Source organism: Chiloscyllium plagiosum, chromosome 8, assembly GCF_004010195.1.
Source record: "Chiloscyllium plagiosum isolate BGI_BamShark_2017 chromosome 8, ASM401019v2, whole genome shotgun sequence".
Classification (NCBI taxonomy): Eukaryota; Metazoa; Chordata; class Chondrichthyes; order Orectolobiformes; family Hemiscylliidae; genus Chiloscyllium; species Chiloscyllium plagiosum.
The window spans coordinates 69557291-69571692 of NC_057717.1; the positions used below are offsets into that span (position 1 = coordinate 69557291).

General features: G+C 43.0%; 1 pseudogene; it reads right to left on the reverse strand.

The window, feature by feature from the left end:
- LOC122552347 overlaps positions 1–13331 on the reverse strand; it is a 41622-nt pseudogene extending 28291 nt beyond the window's left edge.
- Positions 13332–14402: the final 1071 nt, after the last annotated feature.

Consider the following 14402-nt stretch of genomic DNA (forward strand, 5'->3'; position numbering starts at 1 on the left):
CCACCCTCCTCTAGCTTATCTCTCCACGCTTCGGGCTCTCAGCCTTTATTCCTGATGAAGGGCTTTTGCCTGAAACGTCGATTTTGCCTACCCTCGGATGCTGCCTGAACTGCTGTGCTCTTCGAGCATCACTAATCCAGAAAATGCTGCCCCTGTCAGCGATGCAGACATTCCAAGTAATAACAAAATTAAAGTTTAAATAAAGCAAAGAATGATGCAACAGATCAGAAACAATAACGAACGAGAAAGTGCTAGAGAAACTGAGCAGGTGTGGCAGCACATCTGCCACATCGAGTCGAGAGAAAAATAGAATTGGCAATTCGATTCTAATGACCATACATCAGAACTGAACACAGTTGAGAAATAGCGTGATTGATGTTGGTGACACCGACATCTGTTATGAAGGGGAGAAGGACTGGGTTGAATAGATGGAGAAAGACAGAGATAGAGAGGAAGAAGCAAGCAAAGGGATTGTTGATGATCAGCTGGGATGGAAATAAAAAATGAAATTAAACCTTACTTATGTTTCTCCTGTTCCCATATTACTGATAATTATGACCATGTAAGGTATATGGCAAAGTTCCTGTTTAAAGTTATTTATGTCTGTTTTTCTCTCTTCCCTGAGTGGGATCATCTTCCTTTATTCAAAAATGGGATGCTGGGCCAAGATTTAATTCCCTTTCCTTATTGTCCTTGAGAAGGTTTTGGTGAGTTGCCTTACTGACCCACTGCGCTCCATGGGCTGTAAGTATTCAGTGCTGAGGTCCATGCGGTTTAATTTCTTTGAGGCTTTGAGTGACTGATATAACTGAGTGGCTGGCTTGGCTACTTCAAATTGCAATTGAGAGTTAACCACATTGCTGTGAGTCTGAGTTACATGTAAGCCCGATCAGCTGAAGACTGTAGATTTCCTTTCCTAAAGGGAATGCGAGTGCCAGGTAGGACAATCAACAATGGTTTCATTGTTCCATTTGATTCTTAATTCCTGATATTTTATTGAATTCAATTCTCAACATTTGCCGTTGTGGGATTCGGATCCGGTGTCTGGGTCATTACCTGATTCCCTGGATAATATTCGGAGACAATACAGCTAGATCATCGCCTCCTCAGTATCTCCCATCAACTCCAATGGCAACAGTGATGTAGTGGTTGGTGTGACTTTGCTTCATAAGGCAAATAAATGATTGGCAAAAAATGCCATCCTTCGCATTTTGTATTTATGAGAAGGCGAGATGATGGGAAGTCCTTTTGTTGAAAAGGAGCTGGATGTCCTTGATCATGGGGCACTAACAGAATTCATACAGAGCAGTCGGGTACTGGCAGGTGGGACTAGATTGGGATGGGATATCTGGTCCGCATGGACGGGTCGGACCGAAGGACCTGTTTCCATGCTGTGCATCTCTATGACTCTATGACTCAGCAAGCAATCAGCAGAATAAATGAGTAGGAGCGTTCATTACAAATGATTAAAGTATAAGAGTGAAGACACAGTCCTCCAGTTGTGGAGTGTACTTGAGACATTTTTCATTTATAATCAATGATCTCCTAGCTACAGAGAGACGGTGTATTGAAGGTTCACCAGACTAATCCCTGCAGTAATGATACCATGAGGAGGGTGTGAAAGAAATGAGAGTTTAATCTGTAACGCTACAAAAAGAATGAAACGTGATTGCATTGACACTCATTATTTCCAAAACAAAATACGGATAGCATTGGATATAACCTGTTTTCCATGATACGTGCCTTCACATTTGGACAAATGTATAGATAGGAAAGATTTAGAACGATATGGACCAAGCGCAGGAGAATGGGGTTTGCATGGATGGACATTTTGATCAGCATGAACCAGTTTGTGATAATGGGCCTGTCTCTGTGCTGTGGGATTCTATGATTCGATGATGGTTTACAGAGATCTATGGAGCCCCCATGTTGGTTGAGAGAGAGCTCCAGGTTCTGAATGAAGTCTCACCGTCTGGATGTACAGTTGGTATGTGACCCTGTATTGAACGTCATGTTGTTCACAAATCTGTCATCAGATAGTATTAGCCATTCCCAACAGCTCTGACCTCCACTCAGAACACCAGCCTGTCTTCTCTGACTTCTTTTTTGCTAAAAGCTGTTCATTGGCTCAAGTAAACTCTGTCCTTGATGTTTTTCAGAGGTCACTAAAACGGGGTCAGGCTGCGATTAGTCTGGTTTGGTACAGACACGAAAGAAATTTTCAGAGGCCTTTCTTGTTTATATGTAAACAGACGAATCTACATGGCAACGTTGTCATGCTTTCGATGTAACCTGTATAATGAACGGGGAGTGGTCAGGTTTTTTTAGCTGAGCTAGCTGAGTTGAGCTGACCTGAGCAGTTTTCAGTTGAGTCTTGAAATGGGAAGTTCAACTCGGAGCTGTGTGGAAACGCTCTCTCTTTTCTGCCCTTCAGCTTCAACCTGCAAGCATGCATTCCATTATAACGTTTTTTCAAGTGAGTTTGATTATTGGGACTATTGTGTGTATTTGGAATAGCATCATTATGTCTAGCTGGATAGCTTGAATTCTGTCGGGTTCTTTATTCTGTTCATTGTGTTTCATTGTGTAACTTTGTGAATAACGTTTTTGTCTGATTTAACATCATCCTAGCTAAATTACTACGGATAATTTTCATTGGATAATAACCAAAACAAACTGAAGTTATGCTCAGGGCTGCTTGCTTAAGAATGTTTTGAGTAGCCTAGGCTCTTCCATAACAGACTGGTGGCTCAAGGCTGGATTTTCAACAGCGAGTGGGAGGTGCTAGTGTGTTTAATTCGGGTATTAGTTTGATTGGGTTGACAAAGCTTCGAATAGTAATGGCTATTTCAGTCGGCAAACGTTTCCTGGATGTGCATGCAGTGACTTTGGAAATTTTACGAAAAGTGAATAAGATCAAGTTGAAAGAATTCGCTGAGAAGCTGGAATTGGAACTGACTGCTTCTGTGAGGAACGGAGAGATAATTACAGCAGTAGCTCGTCAATCAAACTTACTGCAGAAACCATCAGAATCTACAGAGATGGCAAGAATTCAGTTGCAAATGAAACATCTTGAGTTAACGTCGAGAGAAAAGGGAAGGGCAGCCAAAATGAATCATTTGACTTCCGATAAAATGGTTGGGGGGTGGGGGGTGGGGGGTGGAAGAGAGCAGGAGAACAGAGAGTAAAAAACATGGCAAAAGAGAGAGCAACAGGGGAGAGAGAAAGATACAGCTTTTGAAAAGCAAAAACTGACACTTAAAAAGGAAAGTCAGTGTAAAAGGCTGGAGATAACGGCTGAGGGTGCGCTTAGTCTGGAAGAGAGTGATGATGAGCAAACCCCTGGTAGTCAGAAGCCTAGTGAGAATTTGTTTGAGTATGTTCAAGCATTGCCTCAATTTGATGAGAAGAATGTGTTGCCCTTTTCTCCTCATTTGAAAAGTTGGTTAAACAAATGTGGTGTGGACTTGTTGGGCCGAAGGGCCTGTTTCCACACTGTAAAGTAATCTAATCTCTCTCTCTGACCCCCTCTATCTCCCCCGCTCTCTGACTCCCCTCTCTCTGTTAAATAAAAAGTGGGCGGCACGGTGGCACAGTGGTTAGCACTGCTGCCTCGCAGCGCCAGAGACCCGGGTTCAATTCCCGCCTCAGGCGACTGACTGTGTGGAGTTTGCACGTTCTCCCCGTGTCTGCGTGGGTTTCCTCCGGGTGCTCCGGTTTCCTCCCACAGTCCAAAGATGTGCAGGGTCAGGTGAATTGGCCATGCTAAATTGTCCGTAGTGTTAGGTAAGGGGTAAATGTAAGGGTATGGGTGGGTTACGCTTCGGCGGGTCGGTGTGGACTTGTTGGGCCGAAGGGCCTGTTTCCACACTGTAAAGTAATCTAAAAAAAAATGCAGTGGCGAGAGACAATGTGAGTTTTGATGATCCAAACGAAACATGTAGGTAGGAATGGTGAGGTATTCACATCCCGATTAGAGGAGGTATCTGAGGAGTCTGAAGAGGTTAAAAATATTGTCTGCTTAGGCAACCTTTCAGGAATCTAATGATGATCCTGGTCAAACCTACACTGACTTTGTAAGGATCAAACAGACTAATTTCGATAGCTGGATAAGAGCTTTAAAATTCAAGCAAAACTATAATGCCCTTAGAGAGGTTAGTATTTGGAGAAATTCAAAAATTCACTACCTGCAAACCTCAGTGGAAGAGCAGAGAAGGTAAACAGCAAGGTTAGCTGCTGAAATGGCTGGTGATTGTGAACTGGTACATAAACTTGGTTTGCTTTCCAGAACCAGTTCTGGTGTCTGAGGGACAAACATTGGAGCAAAGAGATGTTCTCACGTGCAAAGCAAAGGGTAGATCACAGTGTAGATCATAAGGATAATTTACTATTGTAATACAGAAAACCTTGAGGGGGACAAAGAAGTTAAAATACTGTGGTGTTTTCATTGTAATAAAGTGGGCCACACAAAATCACAGTGTTGGTGGGCTGGGATGTAGGATAACCAGACAAGCCTGGAAGTTTCGTTGAACTAATAACAAAAAGCATAGGTGGAGTTCGGCCACAGCCTCAGAGTGTACAAGATGATCAGTGTACGTGCTAAATCTGCGTAAAAACATCTACATGGAAGCATAAAGTTTATTCACATAGGCTAGGAGTAATTGGTAAGGAGGTTCCAATATTAATTGACACAGGATATTTTTAGTCTGTAATGCTGAGGGGTGAAGCTTTGTGCACTCTTGAGAGACTATTGCCAGAAAATGTGCTGGGAACAGGAATTCATAGTGAGGCAAAAAGTGCTCAGTTATGTAAAGTGAGGCGAGGGAGTCCAGAGAAGAGTTGAGAATGTATGGTCAGAGTACTGGACCCTTAGCTCTCAGCTCCAGGAATGAAATTTGTCCATGCAAATAATATAGCTGATTCACTGGTATGCGTGCTGCCTACTCTAGTTGAAAAGCCAGTGGAGATGCAGGCAACTGAAGACCTGGAGAATGTTTATCCAGGAATTTTCCCTGATTGCGTGATCAGAAGATCACAGATACACAGGTTTAAGCAGAATAAAGGCACAAATAAGAAAGCTGACGTAGAGTTATCCGAAAGTTTCTTTTTAATCAGATAAGTGGAACAGAGAAGGAGCAAGTGTGAAAACATGAAAGTATTAGCTCTGCTAAGCTGATTGAATTACAGCAGAAAGATGAGGAGTTACAAAAGTTATATCAAACGATATTTAGCAAGAAAGAGAATTATGTGTTATTATTTAGCAAATGATGTATTAATGCGGTTATGAACATCAGCACACACTGAAGCAGATCAGGCGCGGACAGAAATTCTTCAAGTTGTTTTTCCTGTTGTTTATAGAAAGGAGGTGCTGCGAGTGGCACATCAGCTACCACTTGGAGATCATTTCGGGGTGAGGACGCTGGTATACAAAGATATTTTCACTGGCCTGGACTACACAAAGATGTAGTTGAATATTTCCAGAGGTCTCAAACATGTCACACAGACAGTAATAAAACCTGCAACTTTTATACCTATTCCAGCATTTGAGGAACCTTTCACAAGAGTGTTGATAGATTGTGTCGGTCCCCTACCTCAACCAAAAAGTGGGAATAAATATTTATTAACAATAATGGATGTATGGACTAGATTTCAGAGGCAGACCCATTATGCAGCTAAAGGAGTTGTAGAAAAAATGCTTAATTTTTAACTAGGTACGAACTACCAATAGAGATCCTGACAGACCAAACCTCACATCCGAACTATTCAAGGAGATGATGGATAACTTGGGAAGAAAACAATTCAAATCTACTGCATACTATTCGAAATCACAGGGAGCATGAGAGAGATGGCAGCAAACACTGAAGACCATGTTGAGGTTTTATGGCCAGGATTATGCAAATGATTGCGATAAGGAAATTCCTTTTGAACTATTTGTGAGCAAAGACGCACAGAATGAATCGACCAAACTCAGTCTATTTAAAATTAATTTGTGAGCATAATGTAAAAGGACCATTAACATTGGTTAAGGAGAAATTAATAAATAAGAATTCAGAGACCACCTATTTGCATGATGTGTCACATTTTAGGGAACGATTAAATAGAGCTAGAGAGTTGAGTAGTCAGCATTTAAAAGCATTTTAGCTTACAATAAAACAGGAAGTGGATCAGAAACCATGAAGTGGCAATTTTGCAATTGGGATAAAGTACTTGTGTTACTTCCAGTAACAGTTGAGCTTTGAAAAGCAGGTTTTAGCGTATCTTATCAAATTGGGAAGAAATTGAATGAGGTGAACAATTTGATACGGACTCCAGACAGGATGAGATCTCACAGAGTGTGTCATGTGAATATGCACAAAAGATATTTTGATAGGGAAGGCAAGCAAGAGGAGAAGGTGTTCATGTTTACAGCACAGAAGAAAGAACCAAGTTCAGGGGATTGTGAATTGGACATTCCTCAAATTAAATTGAACAATGAGGAAGTTGTCAAAAATTGGGATACATTACTGAGTTATCTTACACATAAAAAAAGCAAAGTGACCTGAAATAGTTATTACTATCTTGTGGAGAGATATGCGGAAATAAACTGGGATGTACGAACATAATTATGCATGATGTTCTGATTAAGCAACATTCTTTTAGGTACGACTCTCCAAAATTGGCACAGGCTCAGAAGTAGATAGAGTGCACACTCCAAAATGTCATAATCAAAGTAAGTTATAGTGATTGATGTTCGCATATCGTCATGGTGCCAAAGCCAGGTGGTACCCAACGGTCATGTGTTGACTATCACAAAGTCAATGCCGTTACAAAGACTGATGTATATCCAATTCCATGTTTGGAGAATTGTGTCGGAAAAAGTGGGAGAAGCTACTTACATTTATAAGTTGGACTTGCTTAGAGGTTACTGGCACGGACCTCTATCAGAGAGAGCAAAGGCAGTTTCGACTTTCATAACGCCAAATGGACTATATCAGTTCAGAGTTGTGGCATTTGGTATTTAAAACGATCCATCCACATTTCAGAGACTGATAATTAGGTCATTGCTGGATTACCCAACTATGTGGTGTACGTTGATGACCTCATGGTTTTTAATCATTCATGGAGGGAATATTTACAGCATTTATCAGACTTGTGCGATCAACTTCAGAAGGCAGGCTTGGTAGTAAACCCAGCTAAAAGTAAATTTGAGAAAGCCCAAGTCACGTTCCAGGGTCACGTTATTGGACATAGACAAATGGCCCAATGAGATAAGAAAACGAAAGTAGTTGGGGAATGTTGCATACCGTCGAAAAAAAGAAATATGTAATACTACGGTTTATGAGATTGACAGGATTTTACCGAAAGTTTGTGCGAAACTTTCAGCAGTACGGCTGCTCCACTCACCAAATTGTCAAGGGCAAGAATTCTCAGTGGACATAGAACTGTAAAAAGGCATTTTATAGCCTAAAAACTGTGTTAACTACTGCCCCCAGTATTAGCTACACTAGATTACACGAAGACTTTGAAGGTGGCTATCGTTGCCAGTGATGTGTGTATTGGTCTGGTGTTGGAGGATGATAAGGGAATAGAAAGATCCATCGGGTATTTTTCTGGGAAGTCAAACGTTCATCAGCAGAAATGTCCAACGGTGGAGAAAACGACGTTTAACTTGATGTTGGCATTATACGATAACAGTGTTTATACTACCAGCAATGCAGCTGAGACAATTGTATACACTGATCACAACACATTGACATTTGTTGAAAAAATTAAGGACAAAAATGTCAGACTGTTTAGATGGAGCTTCTTGTTGCAGCCATTCAATCTGACAGTTGTGCATGTGGAAGGTCGCGAAAGCGTGAAAGCTGAAGAGTTATTGAGACTCGAATGAGAAACGGAGTGTTCGGTGGTGGGTGTACCGCAGCCTGAATTTGCATGGGTTTGTGTATGTTTTAATGTTTACAGTTAGCATAATGAGTCTGTCTATTTTGAGACTACTGTCTGGGTTTGAAGGGGTAAAAGTGCAGCCATCTTTTAGCATTGTTGATTCTTTATTTTATTAGGATGATACATGTCACAAAGCAAGTCCCTTTTTTGTCAAAAAGCTGTTCCTTGGTTCAAGGAGACTCTGTCCTTGGTTTATTTGAGAGAGACAATAAAACGGGGCCAAGCTCCGATCAGTCTGGTTTGGTAAACAGATGAAAAGGTTTTTTAGAGGCCTTTTGTTTACATGGAAACAGATGAGACTTCAGGCCAAAGTGGTCATTCTTTATAATTAACTGGTATAATGAATGGAGAACGTTGAGCTAATTTAGCTGAATGAGCTGAGATGAGCTGAGCTGAGCAGTTTTCAGTCGAGTTTTGAACTGGGAAGTTCAACTGAGAGCTGTGTGGAAACTCACTCTCTTTTCTGACCTTCAATTTCAACCTGGAAGTTTGTGTTCCGTTCTTATTGGGCGTTTGATTATTGGGACAGATGTGTACACTCGGAACAGCATAATTAAGTCTAGCTGAATAGGTTGAATTCTGTCATAATTATTTATTCTGTTCTTTGTGTTTCAGTGTGTAATTTTATGAATAAAGGCTTTGTCTGTTTTAAAGTCTAATAGTCAAGCTAACTAAATTACTCCGGGCAATTTTCATTGTACACTTACCGAAACAAATTGCAAATGCATGCTGGGCTGCCTGCTTAAAAATGTTTTAAGTAGTCTAGTCGAATCCATAACATCTCGGAGATGGACGATCCCTCCTTGGGAATTGGTACAAACCAATCACTTTCCCTCCTCATGGTCAGCAAACCACGTTAACATAACACGTGAGTACAATTAGCAATAGTGCCAGGAGGAGCAACATGGAGCAGTCTGTCAGTGCAGTCCATGCCTCATTGGTTTGTAGTTTTGCAGCAACAATGACATCCTCCTGTTTCAGTGTAACAGTTTGGAGGGGCTGAATGGCCTCTTCTGTGCATGTGTCAGTATCTCGAGGGACTGATAGTCTTCCTCCTGGCCAGAGGGAAGGCATTCAAGGACTTCAGTGGGAAAACCGTGTTTCCTGCCTACCAGCCCGTATTGCTGACTAGACTCGATCTTCCTGAGTTATAGGAGACAAACGGAAGGCTGAAAGAACACTGCAAGCCAGGCAGCATCATGAACTGGGAAAGTCAACATTTCAGAAGTAAATATCCTTCAGAACTGGGTTGGGGGTTTAGGAGAGCTGCAGATAAAGAGGGAAGGGAGTGGTTGGAGTGGGGAGATCGGGGGATGGTAAGTTATGGATATGTGGACACAAGTCGTGGGTGAAACCTGATTGGGCGTTGAGAGGGATGAATCTGGTTGGGAACTGGAAGGTAGGGTCGTTAGGTGGAATGGAAGACCTCTCAGTCACTTCCTATTTCAATTCTCTTTCGCAATCACTTTCCCACATGGCCAACCTTGGCCTCCTCCATTGCCACAATGAACCAAACCATAATTTCGAGAAACAAGATCTCATCTGTCACCTGTGCAGCCTAACCTCCTGGGAATCAATATTGATTTCTCTAATTTCAAATCACCTCCATTTCCAGGCCCTCTCCTCCCTTCCATTCCTCTGAGCATACTTTTGTCCAGCTACCAACTGGATTCAGCCCTCCCATCACCAAACCGCTGATACCTTTTACCTGTGTTCACTTATCCCTCAACTCGCCACTCTGCCTCCTCATCCCTCACCCACCCCTTTATCTATAGACCCCCTTTCTCCCACCCACAGTCCTGACAAAGGGTTATATCCAAGGCGTTCACTTCTCAACATCTTGATGCTGCCTTGCTTATTCTGTTCCTCCAGTTTCCTGCGTGTGTCTTTTGGATTCAAACACCTACTTTTTAAAAATTGTCTCCTTGTGTAATAGGCAGGAGTGAGTGAATGCATTGTGCCTCTTGTTATCCAACAGATCAGATGGGCTGAATGGCTTTCTTATATTACTGTGAAACCAGCTAGAGTTGTTGAAGGAGTTCCTCTTTCTTTTAACCGTGGAAATATTTAGTGTCCAGCAGTGCTTTTGATTCATGTTACTTGTACATTAACAACACCAGCTTGAATGTTGTCCAGATTTGACTCTTGAGTAGCTTAGGAGGTGACTCTTTGTTCTGAACATTGTATAATCTTCACAGAACATCCCCACCACTGATCGTATGACAGAGGGAAAGACATTGATGAAGCAGCTGAAGATGTTTGTGCCGAAGGAGCTACCCTGAGGATTGTCCAAAGGGATATCCAGGGACTGGGAGGATTGATGTCCACCAGCCCCATTGTGTTCTGAATGATTCAACCAGTAGGGAGTTAACAACTGATTACCATCAAGTTAAATTTTGTTCAGTCTCCTTGACATCTTGCTCAATCAAATACTGCCATGATATCAGGGCCAGTCACTTTACGCTGTGTTCGTATCTTCTATCCATGTCAATAGGCCAAAGTATATGTGTGGGGAGTGTTTCCTTCTCTCAGGAAGTAGTGATGGTTGGGACCAGACAGTTGGGGAGGCCAAATCACTGAAATGTTTGGGGGGCGCGAGTGGGTGTCAGTGGATTTTGTCCCGTCAGAGAGTCGAGGGCTACAAAGAATTGTGCATAAAAGAGAAATTGCGGCCGAGTGCAGATCAGCCCTGACTTACAGAATAGTAGGGCAGGTCTGAGGGGCTATGCAGCCTGGTTTTATTCCAGTATACCTTATAGTCCAGTCACTTTGTGGCCTCTTCCATTTCCTGTGTTACTGACTTCAAGTAACTGAATAGACTGATCCTGTTGCTGTGTAAGTGGATACTAGTGCTGCATGATCTGGTTACAGTTATATAGGCCCTAGGAGTTTATTGGCTTCATCCTATAATTCTATATCAGGGTCCAGGAGCTGAAAAGCTTCATTCTGTTCTGGTGCAACTGAAATCCATATTGACTAAATCAACTGCCCTTGGAGAAAGTGAGCACGGCAGATGCTAGAGATCAGTGTCGAAAAGTTTGGCAATGGAAATACACAACAGGTCAGACAGCATCAGAGGAACAGGAGAATCGATGTTTTGGGCGTTCCTGGTGAAGATCTCCTGCCCCTCGAATGCTGCCTGCCCTACTGTGCTTTTCCAACACCACATGTTTTGACGTGTACTGCCCCACCTAGGTCAATCTTCCTGGTCACATCATCCAATTACTTACAGAAAATTGTCAAGCACAAACTTCCTCTCACAATGCCACAGTTACTATTCCCAAATCAAAGCCTGTCTTTCTAAATGCATGTACATCTTATCCCTCAGAACCTTCTCAATTAACTTACCTACTACAGATGTTAAACCTACTGATCTGACGTTCCAGGGCTTTTTTGTGCAGTTCTCCTTGAATAAGGGTACAACATTTGAAATCCTCCAGTCTTCCGGGACGTCAGCTGTGGTCAATGATGATCAACATTATAGGCCTGGGTCCCCGCAAATTGCAAAGTTATGAGAGGAATGGATAGGATAAATAGGCAAAGTCATTTTCCTCGGGTCGGGGAGTCCAGAACGAGAGGGCATAGGTTTAGGGTGAGAGGGGCAAGATATAGAAGATACCTAAGGGGCAACCTTTTCACGCAGAGGGTGGTATGTATATAGAATAAGCTGCCAGAGGAAGTGGTGGAGGCTGGTACAATTGCAACATTTAAGAGGCATTTGGATGGGTATATGCATGGGCCAGGTGCTGGCAGATGGGACTAGATTGGGTTGGTATATCTGGTCGGCATGGAAAGGTTGGACCGAAGGGTCTGTTTCCATGCTGTACATCTCAATGAGTCTATTTCTTTCTCCTCGGTAAACATAGAGTAGAAATATTCGTTGAGGACTTCACCCATCTCTTATTGTTCCACACATATTTATCCACATTGGTTTTCGAGGGGTCCTATTTTCTCTCCAATTATTGCTTTTTCTTTTAAAATATTTAAAGTACCTTTTTGGATTCATCCTAATCTTCTCCGCCAAGGCTCTTTCTTGCCCCATTTTCACCCTATTGATTTCCTTTTTCAGTAAACTCTTGTATCTCTTATATATCTCCAGGCATTCCCTTGATCCCATTTGCCTGGACCTGAGCCACGCCACATGTTCGAACATGAATCTGAGGACCAGTTTTGTCCTTCCTCATAACTATTTGAAAATGAATAGTACTGTGGTTAGTGGTCCCAAAGTGCTCCCCACTATCAACTCAGACATCTGTCATGCCCTATTTACTAAGAAAATTTCGAGTTTTGCCCCTTCCCGAGTAGGACACTCTATATACTGATTGAGGAAACTTTCCTGACGCATTTAACAGATTCTATGTCATCAAATCTCTTTATACTCTGGCCGTTTCAGTCTGTATTAGAAAAATTAAAATCCCCTATTACGATAACCCTATTGCTCCCGCAGGTCTCCACTCTCTCCCTGCATATGTGTTACTCTCATGCCTGTTGCCTCGTTGGGGGCCTATATTACAACCTCAATCACCTCATCATTCCATTCCTATTTCTTAACTCCACCTTCAAATCCTCACTGGATGATCCGTGAGTTATTTTATCTCTGAATACTGCTGTGGTACTCCCCTTAATCAGAAATGCAACTCCCCCTCCCCTCCTTCCATCATCTCTGTCTCACCTAAAGCACTTGTTCCCTAGCACATTAAGCTGCCGGTCCTATCCATCACTTCGCCATGTTTCTGTAATGGATATAATATCCCAGTCCCACCTACATATCCACGCCCTGAGTTCATCGGCCTTACCTGTCAGCCCTCTATCATTGAAACAGATGCCATTTAATCCAAAATGCACTGCTTTATCTCTGTCGTTTTCCAGCCTGACCTTACTATTTTTGATTACTGTATCTCCTTCCACTTGCCTCCCTGCTCTTGAGGATACGACCACCTGCCAATCTACTTTAAACCCTCCCCTGTAACCCTAGCAAAACTGGCGGCCAAGATATTGATTTCCCCTCCAGTGCATGTTTCGAACTATAATCCCCCTCTCAGGAGATTATCACTGTCAAGGTTTGTTTTTAAAATGTTTCTCCTAGCTCTCTGTAATCACGCTGCAGGACATCGTCCCAATTTCTACGGATATTATTTGTGCCAACGTGCATAATGATTTCTGGCTGATCACCCTCCCCATTGAGAATGTTCTGCAGCCACTTGGAGACATCCTGGACCCTAGCACCTGGGAGGTAACGCACCATCCTAGATTCCCGTTTGCGACCACAGAATCTCCGATCAGTTCCACTAACAATCGGCCCTCCTATTTTTAACGTCCTGTTTACCTTTCCCTTTCCCGCTGTGTCCCTGAGCCAGTGGTAGTCCCACCAACCTGGCTACTGCTGCTTTTCCCTGAACGGACATCGCCCCCAACAATCCAAAATTGCCTACTTTCGTTCGAGGGGAATGGCCACAGGGGATTCCTGAACTACCTGCCTACTCCCTTTGCTATTCCTGGTGGTCACCCATCTACTCTCTGCCTGTAACATGACAGGAAGCAAGTAACGCCTGTTGGATTAAATTGTGTTTATTTAAAGAAAACAGAACTGAAATGTAAGGCTAATGAACTCAGGACGATAAACGTTGGACTGGAATATTGCATTCATTAAAAAAAACATAACTGGTGGCATGTCTCTGAATTTGCCAGTATCTTGGATGACCCTGAATGCATCCGAGATTAGATTACCTACATTGTGTAAACAGGCCCTTCGGTCCAACAGTCCGCACCGACCCACAGAAGAGCAGCCCACCCAGACCCACCCCCGTACACGCAATACTACGGTCATTTAGCATGACCAATTCACCTAACCTGCACATCTTTGGACTATGGGAGGAAACCGGAGCATCCGTAGAAAACCCATGCAGACACGGGGAGAATATGCAAACTCCACACAGACAGTTGCCTGAGGCAGGATTTGAACTCTGGTCGCTGGTGCTCTGAGGTAGCAGTGCTAACCCATGAGCCACCGTGCCGCCAAACATCTCTCCCTAACACGGTCTCCCAGGAGCTGAAGCACTGTGCAGTGCCCACACGTGGAGCCATCAGGGCCGGTGTAATTCTCCCAGAGCTACCACATCTCAGAACAGGAGCTTGCGACTGCCCTAAATGCCATCTCGACTGCTGTAACAATAAAGGTAAAAGGACTTTATTTGAGTTTACCTGTACATTTTGCTGAGCTGGAGCTGTCCAAACCTCTCGTGTCAAAGACTTCCTGCTTACTCATCTACCAACGGCATGTCTCTCTACCCCTCCACATTTAAGTTTGGTCAGGGAAGGAACGAGACACGACAGTGATGTAGTGTTTAGGGCTTCAGCACTCCTTTACACCTGGCCCCTGACTACCTGCTTCTCAGTGCAGGTCGCTGCTTGACCTTGGAGGGTGTCTTGCTGAGGTCATCCTTCTGGTAGTGGTGACTGTGTCGATGCAAATCCTC